Source organism: Callithrix jacchus, chromosome 7 (assembly GCF_049354715.1).
Source record: "Callithrix jacchus isolate 240 chromosome 7, calJac240_pri, whole genome shotgun sequence".
NCBI lineage: Eukaryota > Metazoa > Chordata > Mammalia > Primates > Cebidae > Callithrix > Callithrix jacchus.
The window spans coordinates 142,603,895-142,627,846 of record NC_133508.1 but is presented as its reverse complement, the minus strand read 5'-3'; the positions used below and the strand labels follow the sequence as shown (position 1 = coordinate 142,627,846).

General features: G+C 37.8%; 1 long non-coding RNA gene across 1 annotated transcript; it reads left to right on the top strand.

Moving 5' to 3' along the window:
* Positions 1-2,259: 2,259 nt before the first annotated feature.
* Positions 2,260-23,600, top strand: LOC128928235 (uncharacterized). Its single transcript, XR_013520584.1, has 3 exons — positions 2,260-2,696; positions 19,542-19,620; positions 22,925-23,600. It is a non-coding gene; the product is annotated as an uncharacterized LOC128928235 (long non-coding RNA).
* Positions 23,601-23,952: the final 352 nt, after the last annotated feature.

The window sequence follows — 23,952 nt, the reverse complement described above, 5'->3', positions numbered from 1 at the left end:
CAAACTGTTGGCAAAAGGGTACTTTTTCTATTGATTCACCAGCAGTTAGTATGGTGTGGCTGGTGGAAGTGAAGGCAAGTCAACAAAAGGTAATGCCAAAAATGGATTGAGCCTGGTTCCTGATGACATCCTGTGAAACCCTAATTCAAGTCTCCTTCCACATTTTCAGAACATGAGGCTACACATTTCCTTTGGACTTAAATAATTTGGGTAGAAATGCTTGTCTGACAACTAAAAAAGCCATGACACTTGCTTTACAGGAGCATTTACCAAAACAAACTTTCTTACTTTAGAAGCAAATCAGGAATACAGAAAAGAAAAAAGAAAACAGCTTTCTAGAAAGCTATAGTCTTATTATTTATGAAAAATACATATTTGCCCATTTTTTAAAAGGCAAACATCTGTTGAGATTTTTTAAAAAATTTCTCATCATTCCAAGTACATGTCATATTTCTGTGGGCATGTGCAGAGGCTAAACTGTATCATTACATTTATTTTATATTGTAATCTTCCTCTGAATCCATAAGCAAGTTCTTTGACATGTGTTCTCTTACAGGCCCACAAATTACTACTGGAATGGTAATAGTATATTCCCTCTTTGGGGAGTTTTGGCATTTCCAAAGAGGACCATGTCTTCATTTGTGTCTTGTCTTTTCCATTAGAATTCCAGGGAATGAAACCCCAGAATCAAGCGCAGGAAAATGAATGCTTGAGTAACTGGCATCATCAGTTCATATGGCACATTTCATTTGATACTTTCTTTAAAAAGTGAAACCAAAGTCTACATTTTTGACAAAAATGACTGGCTGTTATTTTCAGGGGCTGATCTTTTATTTTTTTTTAAACTACTGGTATTCTTTTAATTAATTCTCTCTCTTTCTTTCTTTGCTTAAATCATATGCTTGAAGTTTAATGTATGTGTGTGCATACACATTGCTTAAGGACAAGGGTATCATTCTGAGAAATGCATCATTAGGGGATGTTTTCTCTGTGAACATCATGCAGGGTAGTTAAACAAACATAGGTAGTGCTGTCTTCTATATACACCTAGGCTATATTGCATTACCTATTGTTCCTAGGCTTTAAACCTGTACACTATGTCACTGTACTGAAAACTGTAGGCAATTATAATACAATGGTAAGTATTTATGTGTCAAACATGTCTATATCAGGCTGTTCTTGCATTGCTATGAAGGAATACCTGAAGCTGAGTAATTTACAAAGAAAAGGGATTTAATTGGCAACTTTCTAGGAATCATGGTGTTGGCATTTGCTTTTGGAGAGGTCTCGGGAATATTCCAATCATGGAAGAAGCAATGGGGAGCCAGCCTGTCACATGGAGAAAGCAGGAGCAAGCGAGAAGAGACTCTTAACCAGATCTTGTGTGAACTAACAGAACTCACTCACCACCAAAGGGATGGTACTAAACCATTCATAAGGGATCTGCCCCCATGATCTAATCACCTCCCACCAGGCCCCACCTTCAACATTAGGAATCACATTTCAACATGATATTTGGAGGGCACAGGCATTCAAACTGTATCAATATCTAAACATAAAAAGATACTGTACAAACATGGTATTGTAATGCTATAGGATCACCATAATACATGAGGTCCACCATGAATCAAAATGTTGTCATGTGGGACATGACCATATACCCTAGAATAGATTATTAATGAAAAAAAAATGTATAAAGAAAGGCTTCTGCTTATATATACATACCAAAGATGTATAATACTAAAATAATAAATATATATTTTATACAAAAACATATTTCCTTGTTTATAGAATTATATTTTGTCAATAAAAAAATGGCAAGAAATATACCTTGACTATTTCTCAGTAAAATTATTTTTCTTTTCTTCAGTGCAAAATTGACTCAATATTTCAATGTCTGGGAAGACTCAATCAATTAGGAAACAAGTATTTCTTAAGACCTAGTTAAGTTTTTTCATCATTACAAGGAATTCCGAGTAAGTATATAATAAAATCTCTTTATCAAAGTACAAAATCTAGTAATAGAAGGTAAATGACAGAATTGAGGAGGCAATGCTAAGCTGAAGGAAAGGCACTGGATTGCTTGCTTGGCAAGCATACAAGCTGAAACAGCCAAGATGAACACCAGCAACTTTTAAAACTTTCCCACTAACATGGTAAGGGAATGTGTTGTCTTTTCAGGTCCACAAGGGGGCGTAGTTTTAAGGGCAAGAACTTTCTAGCGCCACGCCCACCTCTCATCTCTCGGCATCGGGGAGATTTAATGGTTTAGTCTGAATTTCGATGGCACAGGAAGAAACTAAGAGTCAATCACTCCAGCAGAAGTTCTAAGGAACTCGCTTCATTGGCCAGGGGACTTAGAGAAGGTGGGGGTTCCTCCCAGCTTAAAAGTCCCCTTCTTCCACACCCCTTCAGACTCCATGTTTGGATCCTCTTCCACGACCACTCCCTTCGTGGAAGCCATCTTTCTCCTGGATTTCCCCTCTATCATTCTTGAGAGGGCAGGAGGCCAAGAACCTGGAGAAACATCCTCTCAGGGGAGCTGAGGGCACCCTGAGCCCCTGAACCCCAATATTACATTTTGGCGAGCCCACCAGGAGAGGGGTTCACCAGAAGAGGGGTACACCTGAAAAGGGGTACAGCCAGGAAAGGGGTACAGCCAAGAAAGGAGTACAGCTGGAGAAGACTTCACAATTGTGAGTGAAACCAGCCCCATTCTGTCCTGTCTCTTTAAGAACACCCCTGAAGCAGCCGCAGACAGGCAGGGCTTAGGGGAACCCGAGCAGAGGCGCCTCGGAGGCGCGACCCCGCCCCTCTTAAGCGGTTCGGCCCAGCCAGAATTAAAGGCGCAGACTTTTTACCTTCAAGCTCTCTGTCTGCTTTCTGTCTCCTTCTCTATCCTTCAGATACTATCTCTGGGACTAAAACCTGAGGGAGCCTGTGGGGAAGAGCAGGCCAGCACTGCCCCGTGCCTTTCAGTCCTTGCCCGCCGGGAACAGCCCAGCCCCAGGGGCAGAACCGAGTGCGCAGCCGTGGGCTGGAGAAAACGCGAGGTGGGGCGAGGTACAACCGGAGCCTGCTGAGACCAGCCGCGCAGTAGCCTGGCGCCTGGTTCTGGCAGGCCTCTCCAGCATTCCCCAGTCCCAGGCAGCAAGGAAAAAAGGCTCCGCATGGGTCCCTGTCTGGGCAATAGCTTGGGAAGTGGCCCAGGCGTGCAAGTGGTTCTGGAGGGGTCAACATGGCAACAGGGGAACTCACGGAGGCCCAGCAGCCGCAGCAAATGCGGCTTTTAAACCGACACAGCAAGCGGCTTTTTTCCTCTGCCAGTTTGGCTGAGGGAAAGGGAGTGGCTGTTGGTCGTCAGCCCCGCCCAGCTTTTAGGTAGGCCACACCCCTCAGGGGGCAGCATTCTCATTCAAAATACGGCCTAAGAAAGCTTTCTGCCTTCTCTCAGTGTAAGGAGTCAGCTTGCATAGTTGGTTAAGGTGTAGGGCCTGCAACTGTAGGGTTGCTGGTTCAAATCCCTGGTGGACTGCATCTTGGTTGGGTGTAAGCCTCCCGGGGAAATTTCAAAGCTGAAGGCTATCAGACTTTGTCTTTGGTGTGTAATCTTCCTTGCCAAGGATTGGTTCTCTCTATGGCAAAACTTTTCCATCTAGAAGATTATAGTTAAACTGGTTCCAGGGCCCAAATAGTTAATGGCAGCTCTCACATCCTTAAAGGCATTTTCCTACAATGAAAAATGGGTTGGGGAGAGGAGGCCCGGGTCCTGAGGATATTGTTCTGGCCTCAGCCACGTCAGGCCTGCCTTCTTTGAACTGTGCGCTCTAATGGCCCCTCTCTAGAAGTTTACCCTTCTGGGGGAGTTTTAGAAATTGGCCTGTGTAAATCGAATTTTTGCTGGGAAATATTGGTACACATCTCCTGAGCCTCACTGGCCTCATCAGGGCTCGTTGGTATGTGACTACCCAGCCCAAAAGCCCCCTTTCATTCCGTGCCTCTATGGTAGCCCTGCAGGCAGTGAGGGTGGTCCTATGAAGCTGGTAGGTCGTGATTCAAATCCAGTACATAGGAGGCCCTCTGATTAGATGGATCACGCATCTTGGGCACACAAAATTTCTCAGTACTGACTGAAAGATGTTTCATTTTAGTACCCATTTTACCTGAGGGACACCTCAGGTCGAAGTGGCTGTAATTCCTTTAACCGGGGATGCGGGCATCCCTTGCATTCGATTTCGGATGGGTGCTGCTATTCCGAAGCTCAAGTCCCCATTAAAGTGTATACCGGAAAATTGGGACCAGTTTAACACACAGTCTTTAAGGAAGAAGTGGCTTATTTTTCTCTGCCAAACAGACTTGGCCATTTACTTACTGCGCACTGCACCATGGTCCCCTCTTTCATTCTTGGGAGGGCAGGAGGCCAAGAACCTGGAGAAACATCCTCTCAGAGGAGCTAAGGGCACCCTGAACCCCAGTATTACAATGGCACACTCAGGATGTGTAAAACAGATTTTCTGATTTTTCCTCTTTCTGATGCCCCACCCCCAACAGAATCTGCCCTTATTGCCATTTTTACCATCTCAGTTACTGACCACTCATTATTTCTTTGCTCATATCAAAACTCTTCAAGTCCATTATTTCTCTCATATGCACGTCTACTCTGAAAAGAAACCCTGCTAGACCCACCTTTGAATTATCTTCAGACTGATTACTTCCCACTCTCACCTCTCTCTTGTTCTTCCCACCTCTCTCTCATGTGCTACTGAAGTCACCTCCTAACTGGTCATTATGCTTCTGCCCTGTTCCTTACAGTCTCTTCTTAAGACAGTGTCCAGTGTCATCAAATAACCCTCTGCTGAGTGGAAAATGTAGTCCCCAAAGGGGACTGAAGACAATCCAACAGCTTTCCTTAGCTGATTACAGGAGGCCTTAAAAAGTATACCCACATCACCAGACTCCATTGAGGGTCAGTAAATACTAAAGGACAAGTTCATTAGTCAGCAGCAGGTATCAGGCAGAAGCTCCAGACGCTGGCTTTGGGACCAGAACAGAGTCTAGAATCATTATTGAACCAGGCAACCTCGGTGTTTTATAATAGAGATGAGAAGGAACAGGCTGAAAGGCACAGGAGGGATCAGCCTTAGTTATGGCTTTCAGGCAAGCAGACCCCAGGGGCTCAAATGTGGGAAAGGCTTGGGTTAGCCACCAGTCTGGCAAAACTTGTTACCAATGTGGTCTGAAAGGACATTTTGTAATAAATTGTCCCCCCAAAATGAACCACCATCTCATCCATGCCTGCTGTACCAACGGAATCACTGGAAAGCTCACTGTCCCAGGGGACAAAGGTTCTCAGGGCCTGAGGTGTCTGACCAGATGACCCAATGGCAGGACTAAGGGTTTCTGGAGCAAGTGCCAGCACGAGCCGTCATCCTCACAGAGCCCCGGGTAAAGCTGACCATAGAAGTCCAGGAAGTTCATCTCCTGGACACTTCATAGCCTTCTCAGTATTTCTCTCCTGCCTTGGAATCTTGGTGCTTGTCAATTCTCTGCCCTCAGACTCTCCCTCTCTAAGCCCATCCTGGGAAGGACCATTTTCAGTCATTCTGTCTATCCCAACGGCAGTTAAGGTAGTGGAAATAGACTCGGATTCATCACACTCGGCTGAAGCCTTGGATACCTCCTGAGGAAAGTCATAGACGCTCCACTCCACAGCCTGAAGTTCCAGGAGACAACCTTTCATATCCCCGCAAGCCATTAGAAGATCTACATCTGCTTTTCCAACAAGATCCTCAGGGAAGTAACCATCATAAGTCTAATTTATATCCTGGCGTTAATAGGACTATAACCCTCAACATGGCTGTCTCTTGAACTCTGATTATCCTTTTCATAGTGGGAAAGGAACCTGTCTCTTCCTAGGAAAAATGCTGCTATTTTGTAAACCAGTTAAGTGTTGTTTTAAACATAGAACTCAGGAATCAATCAAACAAAGGGCTAAAGACCTTCAAGAACTTGGCTCTGTTCTGTCCTAGGCTCGTTTATAACCATTCTATATTTGTTGGCCTCTGGGCCTCTCATCTTTAGCCACCCTGTCACGTTCATTTCTTATAGAGCCATAAGGTCACAAATAATCCTGCCACTGGAACCCCGGATGTCCTTGGCTTGTGGGCTCTATCGTGGACCTCTAGATCAACCTGTACCCCTGAAAGTCTCCCCTCTGGAGGAAACTTCAATTGTAGGGCACCGTCTATGCCAGATTTCAGCAGAAAGTAGTTAAAGAGGATAGATGTCCATAATTCCAACAGAAGTTGGGCATTTCTGTTCAGAGTCGGGGGAAAATGAGGGAATGTGTTCTCTTTCCAGGTCCATTAGGGGGTGTAGTTTTAAGGGCAAGAACTTCCTTGCACCATGCCCTCCTCCCATCTCTCTCCATCAGGGAGCTTTAATGGTTTAGTTTGAATGTTGCAGGTGGGGGAAGAAACTAAGAGTCAATTACTCCAGTGGAAGTTCTAAGGAACTCCTTTCATTGGCCAGGGGTCTTAGAGAAGGTGAGGGTTCCTCCCAGGTTAAAAGTCCCCTTCTTCCACACCCCTTAGGACTCCTTGTTTGGATTCCCTTCCATGAACACTCCCTTCATGGAAGCCTGTCTTCCTCTCCTAAACTCCATCTCTCTCTATTCCTTTCCACTCAGTGTGAAAGCTGCTTTCCTCTCCTGGATTCTATCTTTCTGGATTTTCTCACTCAGTGTGAGAATTAGCTGTTTCTTTCTCTCTCCTCCTGTTTCTCTCTCTCTCTGTCTCTAAATAAACCACTTTCTACAAACAATTTTGAGTCCAGCATTTACTGAGTACTGCACCATGGTCCCCTCTTTCATTCTTGAGAGGGCAGGAGGCCAAGAACCTGGAGAAACATCCTCTCAGAGGAGCTAAGGGCACCCTGAACCCCAGTATTAAAATGGCACACTCAGGATGTGTAAAACAAAATTTCTGATTTTTCCTCTAATGCCCCCACCCCCAACAGAATCTGCCCTTATTGCCATTTTTACCATCTCAGTTACTGACCACTCATTATTTCTTTGCTCATACCAAAACTCTTCAACTCCATTATTCTCTCATATGCACATCTACTTTGAAAAGAAACCCTGTTAGACCCACCTTTGAATTATCTTCAGACTGATTACTTCCCACTCTCACCACTCTCTTGTTCTTCCCACCTCTCACGTGCTACTGAAGCCACCTCCTAACTAGTCATTATGCTTCTGCCCTGTTCCTTACAGTCTCTTCTTAAGACAGTATCCAGCGTCATCTTTTTGCAACATGCCTGGTAAACGTCACCTCTCTGCTTAGCGTAAGTCAAAGTCTCCATAAAGGTCTGCAGTGCCCTACAAGCCCTGCTACCTCTCTGACTTCTCCTCCTCTTCATTGTCCCCCTTTTTACAGGGTCCTTTTTGCTGCTGCACAAATGTCAGTTAACAGCCCATTTTAGGGACTTTATTCTGGCTTTTCTCTTTGCCTGGAAAGCTCCCCACCTCTCTACCTTCAACTCTTTGCCCAATTATAATTTTTAAAAAGTAAACTGTGCTCAATCTGTTTACAATTTTACCCTCAGATATTTTCAATAAATCTTCTCTATACACTCTATTTTTCCGTAGCAATTGTCACCTTCTTAACAATGTTAAACGATCCATTTTTTTATTCTGTTTCTTAACTGTCTCTGCCTGATTGGACATATAAGCTCTACACAAGCCGAAGTCCTTGCCTGTTTTGTTCACAGTTTCAAGAACCTGAAACAGATGCTCAATACGTATTTTTGGAATTAAATAAATGAATATGGCACAATGCCTACAGAAGATAAGGCATAAATAATTTGAAGCCAAATTGTCTTACTTTTTATTTAAATCTATTTTTGAACATTTCACAATGTTTTATTTAGTCAGTACAGCAATATCATATGGTGGATAGTATTATTATCCCATTTTACACATGAGGAAATTAAGTAAGGTACTGAAACAAATTTCCCAAAGTCACTGAAGTGCTAAGTGATAACTCAGAATTTGAACTCTCATCTGAAGCCAGAGCCAAGAATTTTCAATACTCTGCTATGTGGCATTTAATGACTTGCTTTTCCTTGGGGTCAGTCATTTACATTCTATGAGCTGCTTTTCCTCTCACCAGTTAAGCAGGATGCTAATGCCTCTCACACATCATTGTGGTAAGCAACAGAAATATTTTTAAGTGCCTAGTAAATAATAGGCAATCATTAAATGAAAATAATAATTCGTGTTCTTCCCATATGATGGTTACAAGAGTTGTTTTATGTAAGCTCAATCCTTATAGGATGCATCTCTGCCTTTAAAAGACGTATGAGAATTAGATCAGGGATTAATGTAAAGGGCTGAGAAACATGTTCATCCTACTTTAGTTTAGACTTGAGTCTAGAAAGTCAGAATTATTTCTCAAAGCACAAACTAATGCTCTAGCTAATAAAGAATGATCCATCTTTCAGAGTGTCCCCTTTATGCATATTTCTTACTGGGACACGCAGGGCCACAGATCTTAGGACAGATTCAATGACAGAGTACGTCACAAACCCTGAGAGAGAGCCAGAAGTTCCAAGTCTCCATTTCACTTTGCCACTTATTCACCTAATAGTCTTGAAGATGTCACCTCTCTGTGCATGACACACTGTAAATGATTTTCAGATGGCTAATTCTCTGAAAGTGCTAGTTCTGTGCCGGGCACTCTCCTGTGTATTAGCACCTTTGAACATAGAAACAACTGTCAGATGAGAAAAAAGAGACACCAAAGAGGGTAGGGTTCACCAGAAAATGACCATAAGAAAGAGTTGCATCTTAAGCTAACTCCTGAAGGACAGAAAATATATCTGCTTTGGATAAACAGAGGCAAGATGAAAGCATTCCCAAAGCAATGACAGCAGGACTCCATGAATAATAAACACATGTTAAGTACAGGGTATCAGGCACCTGCCAATGCTGTGAGTATTCCAAACACACAAATCAGGCATGATTTTTACTGGAAAGCAATTTATAAATTTGGAAGTCCAAATAGAAATACAGACAAGAAGACATTTAATCATTATGAGGCACCAACTGTAATGAATGTTATGAAAGAAACTCCACAAAATACATGAAATCAGGAGAAAATTTAGATTAATATTTTGGAAGACATGAGAGATTATTTTATAAAATAGATGATATGTAAATTAGAGATAAGCAAAATTTTGATTAATTGAAAAAATTTTAAGGACATTCCTAGAAGAAAACCAATCTGTATGATTGGTTCTGTGAAAGAGCAAATAGGTGGAGTGCGGACGCTCATGCCTGTAATCCCAGCACTTTAGGAGGCGGAGGCGGGTGGATCACCTGAGGTCAGGAGTTCGTGACCAGCTTGAACTATTTTTAGTAGAAACGGTTTCTACCAAAAAATTAGCTAGGCATGATGGCATGCGCCTATAATCCCAGCTATTCGGGAGGCTGAGGCAGGAGAATTGCTTGAACCTGGGAGGCAGAGGTTGCAGTAAGCCAAGATCATGCCATTGCCCTCCAGCTTGGGCAACAAGAGCAAAACTTCATCTAAAAATAAAAAAGCAAATAACTCAGAAACAAATGCATGTAGAATACATAGAAAAAAATCAAGAGTGTGTGCGAAAATACAGAGTTTCAGCAGTATTATTGTAAGTCAAGTTAATTTTGTCTGAAGTCTCATTTTAATGAAAAAAATGATGAAAAAAATATCCTCCTAGCAGTTCAGGCAGGTAGTCCTACTTTACAAATGCCATTTTTTTGGTTGAAAACTGTCACTATACATATTGGAAGCATCACGAGCGAAAACCCAAGACCTTGCTGAAATTTTCTTTCTCTTCTCTCTTTCTCTAAATTGGCATACCATTAGAACTTCACTTTTAAGGAAACACAACTAGACTTCTTGATTACACAGTAAAGCAAATTTATTCTTAAAGGACTAAAGTAAATAACCATGGCTTTAATCAACTGAGAAAACATATCCAACATCCCCTTATCCTGCAAGTGCATTTGAGGCAGTGTAAGGTTTGAGCAGATGGATTTCAGTGCAAGTAATTACAAGCTGCAGCATAATTTCCTTAAAACTACACACATACTAGACAAATACTTATTTGTGGTTATAGAGTGGGTAAAGTTACTATAAAAATAGTAGCACACCTTATAATAGTGCCGTATGCCATAATTTACCTTTGCTATATCTGAAGTGTCATATCTTGTTCCAGACTTAATATTTAGTAACTAACAATTTAATGTACAAATCTCTAGCATAAGCAATGGAATAATTAGTACAGGAGGGCTCCCCTTTTTGCAGGCCAGAAATATATTTGACCATGCAAAATGCCTGAGGATTATATAGAAGAGGGAAGGGAAGTGATCTTTAGTATGAAAAATAAAAGACAATTTTCAAATATCTTATGAATTAAACAGTAAAACCGGTAGACATGTAGAAGAAAAATAATAGATCATAAACACCAGTAGACTTATGAAAGTAAATGTCATGAAAACATCCTCAATTTGACATACACATGTTCTCTGAAAATGGAATTAAAGGCAATTATTAAAAAAAAATGCAGGGGAAGCCTTCACACATTATATCCATCACAAGTGATTGCAATGACAGAATATACTCAGTCATTTGTGACTTATTCTTTTGAAAAAAATTCAGCTTTGGGGCAATTTTCCATCTATTACTTCACCAGCCAAAATAAACATCTCATTAACTAACAACAACGGCAGTAGTAATAAAGCAGAAACTATCAACAGAGACATTTTCCTGAGCTGGTATAATTTTTTCTGCTGTTGTGGTTTGTTAAATGAACCAGAGTCCCCCAAATATTGAGCTACTTTTTGATAATTTCTTGAGAGTATGCCAATCCATTTTGGCCACTTATTTGAACCTATGGACACCAGTTTACCACAGAGTGAAGAATAGGGTCCAGAATTCAGTTCACTTCAAAATATCAGAGCTCATAAGACTCTCCTGGGATAAAAGTAATTTCTGGTGGTTTATATGAAATCTATCAGTTAAGTCAGAAAAGGGGATACTTTATGAGATTTTCCAAACTATAGCACAACCTAAAAATGTGTGAGGAATCACACATGAGATTCATAACATAGATAATATAAATCAGGACGCATACAATCTGTTTCCATTATTCCCTTAGTTTTCATTGTTTCACATTTTATCATTCCAGTCAACAGCTAGAAAAGGAAAATTCAAAAGCCTAGCTTCTATCACAGAGTCTCTCTTCAAAGATATTATGGATGGAGAGAAAAAAAAAAAAAAAGAATGTTTCAAATGGACCGTGAGTAACAATGACACAAACCATTTCAGGAAGTTAGTAGAGTTAAAACTTGGTTGCCATGAAGTGAAGATGAGAGTTGAGGAGACACAGCCAACAAATGCACATGAATTCTCAGTAAGCATTGCTGTGAAGGAAAGACAACTGAGTAACAGCTAGATTGGGAAGGCAAAGAAGCAAGATAGAAATTTGCCATTCTCCAAATGTGGATTGAAAAGACATTTGGCACCCATATAAATGAACCTTAAAGACATGGAAGCAACTATTTTATCAAGCTCAAGTCTAATATCTCATTTCACTGTGAATTAAAAGATCATTTATTATAAGTTGGAGAGACTGTCAGTTAAGCCCAGTAGATGGAACACAGAAATTTAATATCTCTTTCATATGAAAATTCACTATTACTATAAAGGAATAAAAGTTGTTAATGAAAAGGGCAAAGAGAATGAAAAAAACAGACAATAGCAGAAAAGTAATTAAAGAAACAGAACTTTATCACAGGAAACATTTGGACAGGATTCTTAGAATGATGATGAATAAAAATACAAAGACAATAGTTGTGTATAGTTTTAGAGAACAATCAGTCCAGGTGGAATCAGGAGGAATAAAGTTTCCAGAAGTGATAATAATGTAAATTAAAGCAAAGTAAATACATACAGATAAATAGAAGATAGGATGGATAGATAGATAGATAGACAGACAGACAGATAGAGAGATAAACACGCTGAGAGCTTATTTAATGTATTTGACCATTTGGTGATGAGTTTTATGATTCTTTCAGAGTTTGAGGAAAATTACCACTTAGTACAAAGAAACTTAAACAAATGTAATAATGAGGAATTACTTATTCTAGGTAAAGTAAAAGCTGCTTAAATAAAAAATGTCACTATTGTTCATCATGTGGTTCAATTTTCATAATATATACATACAGTTATGTAAACACTGAATATTTATTTCAGCCAAAAATGGATACATTAAATTGGGAGTATAGCAGAGGGGAAGTGTGGGTGTGTGCACGTGTGCACACATGTATCATAGAGATAAAGAGAGAGAAAGCATGTTTTAAAAACAACATCAGATTCTATTGGAGAGCTAACTACTCATCTTTACAATATGAAATCTGTAGATGTCAGTTAAGTGTTAAGAAATAGCAGCAAAATATGTATATTTAAAATCAGTAGGTGGAGACTAGTTTCTAGCTGAAAGCTAAAAGCAGTTTTTGTGGAATGCTACATGGGGTTAGGCAGTGGCCAGGCCAAGATACTTTTCTTTTACTTTAAGTTCTGGGGTACATGTGCAGATCCTGCAGGATTGTTACATAGGCACACACGTGCCATGGTGGTTTGCTGCCTCCTTTAGCTGCAATTCGACATTAAACCATGTAAGTACATTAACTGAAACACAATGTAATTTTAAAGAGAGTGAAGAGCTTTAAGTTCTAAGGTACATGTGTAGATCATGCAGGATCATTACATAGGTATTCATATGCTGTAGTGGTTTGCTGCATCCATCCCCCCACTACCTACATTAGGTATTTTTCCTAATGTTATCCCACCCAAATCCCCACACGTCCTTTTCTTTGTCCCCTGGATCACCCAGTCCACAACAGGCCCCAGTGTGTGATGTCCCCCTCCCTGTGGTTATGTGTTCTCATTGTTCAATACCCACCTATGAGTGAGAACATGTCATGCTTGGTTTTCTGTTCTAGTGTAAGTTTGCTGAGATTGATGATTTCCAGTTTTATCCATGTCCCTGCAAAGGACATGAACTCATTCTTTTTTATGGCTGCATAGTATTCCATGGTGTGTATGTGCCACATTTTCTTTATCCAGTCTATCAATGGTAGGCATTTGGATTGGTTCCAAGTCTTTGTTATTATAAACAATGCCACAATAAACATATGTGTGCATGTGTCTTTACAATAGAATGATTTATAATCCTTTGGGTATATACCCAGTAATGGGATTGCTGAGTCAAATAGTATTTCTATTTCTAGATCCTTGAGAAATCGTCACACTGTCTTTCACAATGGTTGAAGTAATTTACACTCCTACCAACAGTGTAAAAGTGTTTCTATTTCTCCACATCCTCTCCAGCATCTGTTGTCTCCTGATTTTTTAATGATCAACATTCTAACTGTCATGAGATGGTATTTCAATGTGGTTTTGATTTGCATTTCTCTAATGACCAGTGATGATGAGCATTTTTTCATATGTTTTTTTGGCTGCATATATGTCTTCTTTTGAAAAGTGTCTGTTCATATCCTTTGCCCACTTTTTGATGGGATTGTTTGTTTTTTTTTCTTGTAAATTTGTTTAAGTTCTTTGTAGATTCTGGATATTAGCCCTTTGACAGATGGGTAGATTGCAAAATTTTTTTTCCATTCTGTTGGTTACCGGTTCACTCTAATGGTTTTTTCTTTTGCTGTGCAGAAGCTCTGGAGTTTAATTAGATCCCATTTGTCTATTTTGGCTTTTGTTGCCATTGCTTTTTGTGTTTTAGTCATGAAGTCCTTGCCTATGCCTATGTCCTGAATGGTATTGCCTAGGTTTTCTCCTAGAGTTTTTATGGTGTTAGGTCTTATGTTTAAATCTTTAGTCCATGTGGAGTTATTTTTTGTACAAGGTGTAAGGAAGGAATCCAGGTTCAGCTTTCTGCACATGGCTAGCCAGTTTTCCCAATGCCATTTATTGAAATAAGTATCATGACATTGCCCTTGTTTTTATTAGCACTAGTTTAAATTGTTAGGCTACTCTAATATTACTACTATGTATAACTACTACAGGTAAGTTGGTTAAGAAACAAAATAAAATTGAAGATCTAAGTGTTTACATGTGGATTTTTCTTAAAGTTCTTTTGATCAGAGATTTGGAGGAAATTAACATTTTATTTTACTCTGAAATTGCATGTTTAACCACATGATGATGGCATATAATAGCCATGAATTTGTCCACAAATCATCAATTATAGGTTTTTTGTTATAATCTTTTTGGAAAAACAATAAAAAACCAACTATAGTAATTGTTAAAATTATGGAAATAAAAAATCACTTAAAGTAAAATAATAACTTATTTTTAATCAGTAATGATAATTGTTTCTTCTTGATTATTAGATATATTAATTTATATTATATAAAATGACTATTTGAGTCATAATGCCATATCAGAAGAAAAGACAATTAATTATTGGCCACTTAGAATATTCCAGGTGCCATCTAAGGTGTTTATATTAATTATCTTATATAATTCTCACAGAAACGATAGCAACAGATAGACATTTATTACATGTTCATAGCACTGACTATATGCTAAACCCTCATCTAAGAGGACATCAGCATCACAACTCTGTGAACTGGGAACTACTATTATTTTCATTTTGTAGTTGAAGCAACTATAGCATGAACAGGAAATAATTTCCCTATGATCATGTAGCTGAAAGGTTTAATACCAAGATTGAAATTCAGAATCGATGCATTAACTGCTATATTTAATAAGTGTTCTTATTACTGTTATAATCCTTATTCTTTTTTAGCTTTCAAAAATATTTTACTAAAATATAACCCTATGTAAAAAGGGGTACAAATCATAAATATACTGCCAGATGAACTTATAAAGATGTGAAAACATTAGAAAGATAAGAAAACAAAGGTTATAGTTGATATCTTAAGTCTGTGTTTTTTCTACAGTAATTTGTATTATTTTTCACATGTTTACACATTTCTGTATCTATCATTGGAAACTTTAAGAAATTTAAATATATTGCTCCTTTGTTTGGCCTTTTATGTCAATTCGGAGGCAGTATATTCTCAAACACTAACTTGTTTATTTTTCGACCAGTATTTTTACATTTGGATAAAGTAAACTTTTATAAGTATAATCCCACAATTCCTTTTTTAAGGTATTCTGTGATTTTTTAACTAAACATTATCTGTTCTGCACTACATGTTTTGCTATGCAAGTAGGCAGTTGCCATGTGCAACTTCAATGGATTCTTTTTGATGCCCCAAAATAAATCAAATTATGCAGCAAGCAGGGATATCACTAAAGTCTATATAAATAAAGATATAAAAAATTAAATGTAACCTGTCATTTGCCTTGTGACTATTGAAAGTAAAACTATTCATGTTGCTCCAAATAAAACTCCTAAGGGTCACAGTTTTTTCCAAGAGGGTGGTAACTAAGAATGAACACTTTTTAGCAGGGAGAGAAAAGGCCTTTTGAAGACCTTGTCAGACCTATTCCCCACGATTCCTCTTTGCTTTACCATGTCCCAGACCTGCTCAGAATGATTACAGAACTTTCTTTCATCAATCCAGTCACCACTGAGAGTGACTTCAAAGTGAATTGTCACAATAGTGTGCAGTAGTCTGTAAATATATAAAACATAATGTGGAAGCTGCTCAATGTGTGGCTTAAATAAGTTTTCAAACACAGAAAGTCAAAGGCATAGTACCTCAAAGGCTTTTCATTCTGTATTATTTTACTAATCATAACATGATGTCTCAGGAAACCAATTTTCAGTATTTTGTAATTTTTCTTCTATAAATTTATCCTTATGTCCTGCAATTTCCAATCTGCTACCAAAGTTTCTGGTAAATCCCTTCTTCATCATCTCAATTTAGGGTTTCCACAATAATATATCAATGAGTCTTTCTGCCTCAATATTTTCTTGTCTTTGGTGCATTCTATACAAAACCAATAAATAAATCTTCTGAAATCTACAATGTATATAGTAGTGTAGAGTCCTTGCTCAAAAAACTTCAGTTCTCCAATGTCCAGAATGAACATTTTGAATACACTTTGAATACATCCATATTCTTTATCCTGAGAGAGAAATTTGCCTGCTCATCTAAAACAATCCTCCATTCTATTCAAACTGGTCTATATGCCATCCTCAGTTCCCCTTCACCAACCCCCCCCCAAAAAAAAACCCTGCAGACTTTGATAATCTGGGCATAGTTATTGCTGGAGTACATTTTAAAGGGTGAGAGGAGATAAAAAATCATTGTAACAATTTAAAATAACTGTGGGGATTAAAAAAGAAAATATTAATATACCATCATCACAATCAGATGACAGATTAAGATTTGGTCATATCATAAAAAGCATTTTTTGTTATCAGTGAAGTTCAAAAGATTATGAAGATCAGAGAAGTTGCTTGAGTAATTAAATTTGCTTAAAAAGGCCAGTTTCACTTTAACTTATTAGTAATACTAAAATTAATCTTTTTAGGAAAGTTCTTAGAATATCTAAAGAAAGTAATTTTTTTTGAGATGTACAATTAGCTCCCTGAAACTAATATGTAAATATGCTGCCTAAATTGTCATGTTATATATATTGGCCTTGCATAAGAAGTGTTCACTACTATTTCTTTCAGTGCGTCTATTTTCATTCTTATTGAAGGCTATCATTTCTCTTTTTTTTTAATTATACTTTAAGTTCAGGGGTACATGTGCAGATCGTGCAGATTTGTTACATAGGTATACATGTGCCATGGTGGTTTGCTGCATCCATCATCCCTTCATCTACATTAGGTGTTTCTCCTAATGCTATCTCTCCCCAATCCCCCACTCTCTGCAATCCCTCCCCTAGTCCATCACCCACCAACAGGCTCTGGTGTGTGATGTTCCCCGCCCTGTGTCCATGTGTTCTCATTGTTCAACATCCACCTATGAGTGAGAATATGTGGTGTTTGGTTTTTTGTTCTTGTGTCAGCTTGCTGACAATGATGGTTTCCGGCTTTATCCATGTCCCTGCAAAGGACATAAACTCATCCTTTTTTTATGGCTGCATAGTATTCCATGGTATATATGTGCCACATTTTCTTGATCCAGTCTATCATTGAAGGGTGTTTGGGTTGGTTCCAAGTCTTTACCATTGTGAGCAATGCCACAATAAACATATGTTTGCATGTATCTTTACAATAGAATGATTTATAATCCTTTGGGCATATGTCCAGTAAGAGGATTGCTGAGTCAAATGGTATTTCTATTTCTAGATCCTTGAGGAATCACCACACTATCTTCCACAATGGTTGAAGTACTTTACACTCCTACGAACAATGTAAAAGCATTTCTATTTCTTGACATCCTCTCCAGCATCTTTTAATGATCGCCATTCTAACTGGCGTGATGTGGTATCTTAATGTGCTTCTGATTTGCATTCCTATAATGTCCAGTGATGATGAGATTTTTAAAATATGTTTTTTTGGCTGCATAAATGTCTTCTTTTGAGAAGGGTCTGTGCATATCCTTTGCCCACTTTTTGATGGGATTGTTTGGTTTTTTTTCTTGTAAATTTGTTAAAGTTCTTTGTAGATTCTGGATATTAGCCCTTTGTCAGATGGGTAGATTGCAAAAATTTGTTTCCCATTGTGTTGGCTACTGGTTCACTCTAATGATGTTTCCTTTGCTGTGCAGAAGCTGTGGAGTTTGATTAGATCCCATTTGTCTATTTTGGCTTTTGATGCCATTGCTTTTGGTGTTTTAGTCATGAAGTCCTTGCCCATGCCTTTGTCCTGAATGGTTTTGCCTAGGTTTTCTTCTAGGGTTTTTATGGTGCTAGGTCTTACGTTTAAATCTTTAATCCATCTGGAGTTAATTTTTGTATAAGGTGTAAGGAAGGGATCCAGGTTCAGCTTTCTGCACATGGCTAGCCAGTTTTCCCAACACCATTTATTAAATAGGGAATCCTTTGCCCATTGCTTCTTTTTGTCGGGTTTGTCAAATATCAGATGGTTGTAGATGTGTAGCATTGCTTCTGAGGCCTCTGTTCTGTTCCATTTGTCTATATCTCTGTTTTGGTACCCATACCATGCTGTCTTGATTACTGCAGGCTTGTCATCTCAGCCCAATATCTCCTTAAGCTGATAAGCAACTTCAGCAAAGTCTCAGGATACAACATCGATGTGCAAAAATTACAAGCATTTCTATACACCAATAACAGACAGAGAGCCAAATCATGAGTGAACTCCCATTCACAATTGCTACAAAGAGAATAAAATACCTAAAAATACAACTAACAAGGAATGTGAGGGACCTCTTCAAGGAAAGCTACAAATCACTGCTCAAGGAAATAAGAGAGGACACAAATAGGAAAACCATTTTGTGCTCATGATTAAGAAGAATCTATATTGTGAAAATGGCTGTACTGCCCAAAGTAATTTATATATTCAGTGCTATCCCCATCAAGCTACTATTGACTTTCTTCACAGAACTGGAAAAGAACACCTTAAACTTCAAATGGACCAGAAAGAGCCACATAGCCAAGACAATCTTAAACAAAAAGAACAGATATGGAGGCATCATGCTACCTGACTTCAAACAATACTAGAAGACAATCATTTCTTATAAGCAATCACCCTTGTCCCCAGAAGCTTATGATCTAACAGTCTAGCAGGAGAAAGAGATAAAGAGAGAGGATGAAGGAGAAAGAGGGATGGGGAGGGGAAGAAAAGGAGGGAGAGGAAGAAAAGATAGTAGCATAAGGACACACAATAAAAGAGGTTGAAAATTATGTTATAAATTCAAAAGAAGTAGCGATAAAATGACAATTTTTAACAGACATACAGGCAAAATAAGCTACATAATATGTGGCCTCCACTTTAAAATAAAAATGCAGAGTCTTTTGTTCAAAAACTATTTAGAATTTCTGGCAGCAGTGGTACTTTAAACCAGGCATGAAACTTTTCTGAGCAGGAGCCCTGTGTGACTACACAAGTCATGGATACATTCATGAAGCCAGCCCTGTATACAGGACAAACACTTGTTGTTAATCCTGTATATTTTCATGAATCATACTATAGGAATTAATACTTCATCCAGACCTCATTCTCCCCTCTGGATCCACAGGCTGAGAGACTATCTATACTAGTGGATCACTCTCTGGGTGTTATGGCCTACTACTAACAGACTGTAGTTTATCAGTTTGGACAGAAAACAAGTAGTTAAAATGTAATAAGGAATCTCAGGTGTATTTGTTTAAATGGACTATACATGGCCCATTTATGCATATATATAAATGGACTAGGTAAAGTCCATTTTAATATATGCATCCATATAAATATATATACTTTGAAAAACGTCATATTTTTTCTATCAAATCATGTTAGCAACTTTTTACGAAGAAAAAACAAGCAGTATTGTACACAGTTTGAGTAATTTTGAATAGTCCTGTATTTTGTTTACTTATTTATTTTTGTAGAGATGGAGCTCTCATTATGTTGCCCAGGCGAGTCTCAAACTCCTAAGCTCAAGCAGTCCTTCCACCTCGGCTTCTCCAGGTGAGTACTTTAATTTACAGTCTCTCAGCTTTTATTCGTCTCATTTGAAAAATATATTTATTTCTATGACATGTATTACTTTAAAAAAAATCAAAATTTAGACCAGTCTTTAATACCACATTTGCTGAAAGACTTCCCACATCATTGAAATCACTGGTGCTCTTCCTTTTCTCCAGTTGTTGCCTGTAACACATAGCGTATTCCACATTCTATCACAATTACTGTCTGTTCTAGAGTATACACTCCTAGAAGCCATGAAACATGCCTGAAGTGCTTTCTTAAGAGTCACAACACCTAATGAGCTGTCTGAAAGATGGTAGCAGCTCTGGATAGGTTTCTTCAGTGGACAATCCAATAAATGTTTGGTTTAAAATGTTGTGTACTGTTTTTGTAAGGAAGATCAAGAAGATCAAACATAATTGTCAGTATGCAGATAGACTCCTGGGTATACTGTTGTGGTTGGGACATGATGAAAAATGATCACTTTTGTTCAAAAAGATCAAATTTAGTTTGGCTTTCGAGAAATGCCAAACTGCAAAAATTAAAGTATTGCATTTCTCCCAATCTTTTTATATATCCTTAAGCTTTACTTTCAAATTATTTCTGTAGAAGAAGAAAAAATAAGACATCTTCTGTAATTATAGTAATTTATATGGAGCATTTTGGTAAACAAGATCAACTTCAAATTAAACATTACTAATGTTGACTTATGTTTATATTTGCATGTCTCCTAATTTAGTAATTTTAATATTTTATAATTTTCTTATTCTGATCTTAAAATACAAGTATTTTACCTTCAATTTCATAAAAATAAGAATAAAGCAAGCATCCAATGCAGTCTTTCTAAATACATGTTTTGAAATGGACATAAAATCTTAGTTCTATGATTCTATAATTATGAATTTATTCATTTCTTCTTTCCTTCCTTTCTTTTCTATTTCCTTTCTTTCTTCTTTTTCTTCTTATATAATAATTTAATCCAAATACCATTAATTAAATCTGAACAAGGTAGACATCTGTGAGGGGAAGGGCAGTGGAAGAGGATGATGTTTACATAAGGAGTTATTGTTGGCAGCCTGGCATGGAATATCAGAGCCTGAAAGAGCTTCAGAGCACAACCAAATGGGGGTGGCGAGGGTGGGAGGAGAATGGAGTGGCAATGGTGGCAATGCAAGTGTGGCTGCACATAGTGAAGCTTGATTATATATGCATATTGTAAAAAGAGAAAGCTAGGTGTGCCGCTGTTGAAAAAATAAGTTACAAATAAAGAGGAAATAAATACAATATACTGTGCTGCTATTGGACTGAAATTAGTATACTATTATAAACTCATGCACAGAGATGTAGAAATATAAATGTCAATTTGTGGTGTGTATGAAAGCATACATTCATATTTTTTTCTAGCACTAAGAGGGTCTGAGAGCTACTAGATTACTATAGCAATGAACACAATCTATGTATATCTTAGTTTCTAAATATCTCTCTCCATTAAAAGGAGCCAAGAATCCTTGGATAAGTGACTGATTCCAGAATTATGTCAGATAAAGTATAAGATAAGTCATGAAATTTGTGTAGGGCCTAAAGAAAATGCTCATATAATAAGGGGCATGTCAAAAGGACACAAATGCCACCTTGAAAGTGCTTTTATTGGCCAAAATCGGAGAAAATTTGAGGATTTGCCAAAATCTGAGACAATTTGATGATTTGCTTAATTCATGATAGTAACAGGATGTATATAACCTATTAAGTGAAACAAGAGTACATGCTAATATAGATGATAGGTCATTAGATTATTATAGAAAGAGAGGAAGGTGGGGGAAAAGAGAAGAGAAAGCTTTTAAAGCTTTTCCTTATGGAAGAATGACAACTAATAGATATAGAAGAAATAATGGAGCTATTGAGACAGTGAATAAAATTGAATAACACTTGTGGATTAAATTATAGTAATCTTAAATTACTGATAATCATGCTAATTTTCTGATGTGGTTGTTTTTTTTTTAACATAGAGAATTTCCTTATTCTTAAACTATGTATAAAATAATTGTAGTGATGAACATCATGTCAGCAATTTATACTCAAATAATTCAGGATTTTTTTAAATGTCCATTGTGCTATTTCTGCAATTTAAGTGTAATTTAATTGTATGCCAAAATTAAAAGTTAAGAAATCAGTTTAAAATACCAAAAGTGAAAGGCTTTTTGCCTCAAAATCCATCTGGATTCCAAGGTAGTCATCTTTGAAAAATTATAATTTTCAGTACAAAGAATGGTATTCTTACTGATAGAAGTGTTAATGTTTCAGATTCATGAAATATCATACATGTTTGATTTAGAAGCATTAGAACCTAGAATCCACTCTGTACCTATGGTCGTTCAAATAATATTAATTATTTGGACTGCTGTTAAATAAACACTTTGTGATTTTAATCATCACAAAAGTCAAATGCATCACAAACATCTGATAACCAAGCAATCTGCCTGGTTTGGTCATGGAGTTGATAACTAACTAAAATTTATTTGATTGTACAGTCGTCTTTATTCTTTAATTAGCTCTATCATATAGCAATTGTCTATGCTATCAGAAAAACTGTGAATCACCAAATCTTCCACTTTCTCATTATATTTTATAATATTTCTACATTGAATTCATTACTTATTTATTGAATGGCTACTATATTCTTGATCATTTTCCAAGACCTGAGAATGCTAAAATAAAAACGGAATCTGCTTTCAAAGAGGTTATGGTTCTGCTGGGGAGATAAGTTTTACACAGATGACAAAAACGTTTTGTCTACAGTCTTGTTCAGGAATTATGGATATACCAGAAATTCCAGTATGATTTTATAATTTAGGATGTTTTGGCACTTTTATGGAACTGCTGAAAAGGGACAAAAAGAATCAATTTATGAGACGATCTTGAGAGTTGCCTAAGGAATATGAGAACGGATTTCATCTGTTTTGGGGGAATTTTTATTTTCCCTAATTCTTTAGTGCTTGGTGGGAAGAAGGAAAGATAGAAATAATGCATCATATGGGTTTGTCTAAATTTCACAGTACAGCCATGTACTCCTGTCTGTGCTATAGAGAGACAAAGGCTACAAGAAGATGCCAAGTGTGTTAATTTCATGTTGCTCTGTTGTCATGGGGACACAATCAAGATGCATAGGAAAGTGGCACAACATGAAAGAGAGGGACCATCTTTCTATATTTTTTTGTTAAAAACAGCTAGGCTCTGATACATCCAAAATTCCTCACTCATAGTGTGCTTTCGCACTTTAACAGTTTGCTCTTTTCAACATTATCAGGAGGCAGAACCCTTGGCATGGTCAGTGACTTGTGATTTCATTGTCAACGCAACGATGATGAGGTACCATGTTCAAGTGTTTTTGAGAGCAGGACAGAATAAAGAACATCAGGAGACAAACCTGAGATCACTTACAGCCCAGGAGAATTAAAGCTGGAATGGGGCCAGGAAACCCTTTATTTTGCAATTGGAGGCATTGACAATTTTAAATGATGTGTTATTAATCATAGTAGGATATTACAATAAATTATATGTGTTTGTGTGTGTGTCTGTGTTTATATATCTACAATAGTTGAAAATAGTCTATAATCAAGACGTGCTTCCTCTTATAAGCTCTATCAAGCACAAGCTACATGTGCACTTCAGTGTGTGTGTGTGTGTGTGTGTTTTCCACAATACTATTTGTAAGGCCAGTCTCCAATTCTTGCTTAAGTTTGACTACATGGGTATAGCCATACTTTTCCTCTTGCAATTCTTGATAGATAAATATTTCAGTTACGGTTTTTAGTCTCACATGTATTAACTCAACCACGTCTATTCTACGAATTGATGACATCCTTTGCTGAAAGTTCCCTAAAATGACTTTATCTACTATGATTTTTTCCTTTTATTTTTTATTTTTGTGGGTACATCGTAGGTGTATATATTTATGGGATACATAAGATGTTTTGACACAGGCATGCAAAGTGAAATAAGCACATCTTGGAGAATGGAGTATCTATCTTCTCAAGCATTTATCCTTTGAGTTATACTTTTTACTTTAAAATGTAAAACTTGGCCGGGTGCGATGGCTCACGCCTGTAATCCCAGCACTTTGGGAGGCTGAGGCAGGTGGATTACGAGGTCAAGAGATCGAGACCATCCTGATCAACATGGTGAAACCCCGTCTCTACTAAAAATACAAAAAATTAGCTGGGCACGGTGGCACGTGCCAGTAATCCCAGCTACTCAGGAGGCTGAGGCAGGAGAATTGCCTGAACCCAGGAGGCAGAGGTTGCCATGAGCCGAGATCGCGCCATTGTACTCCAG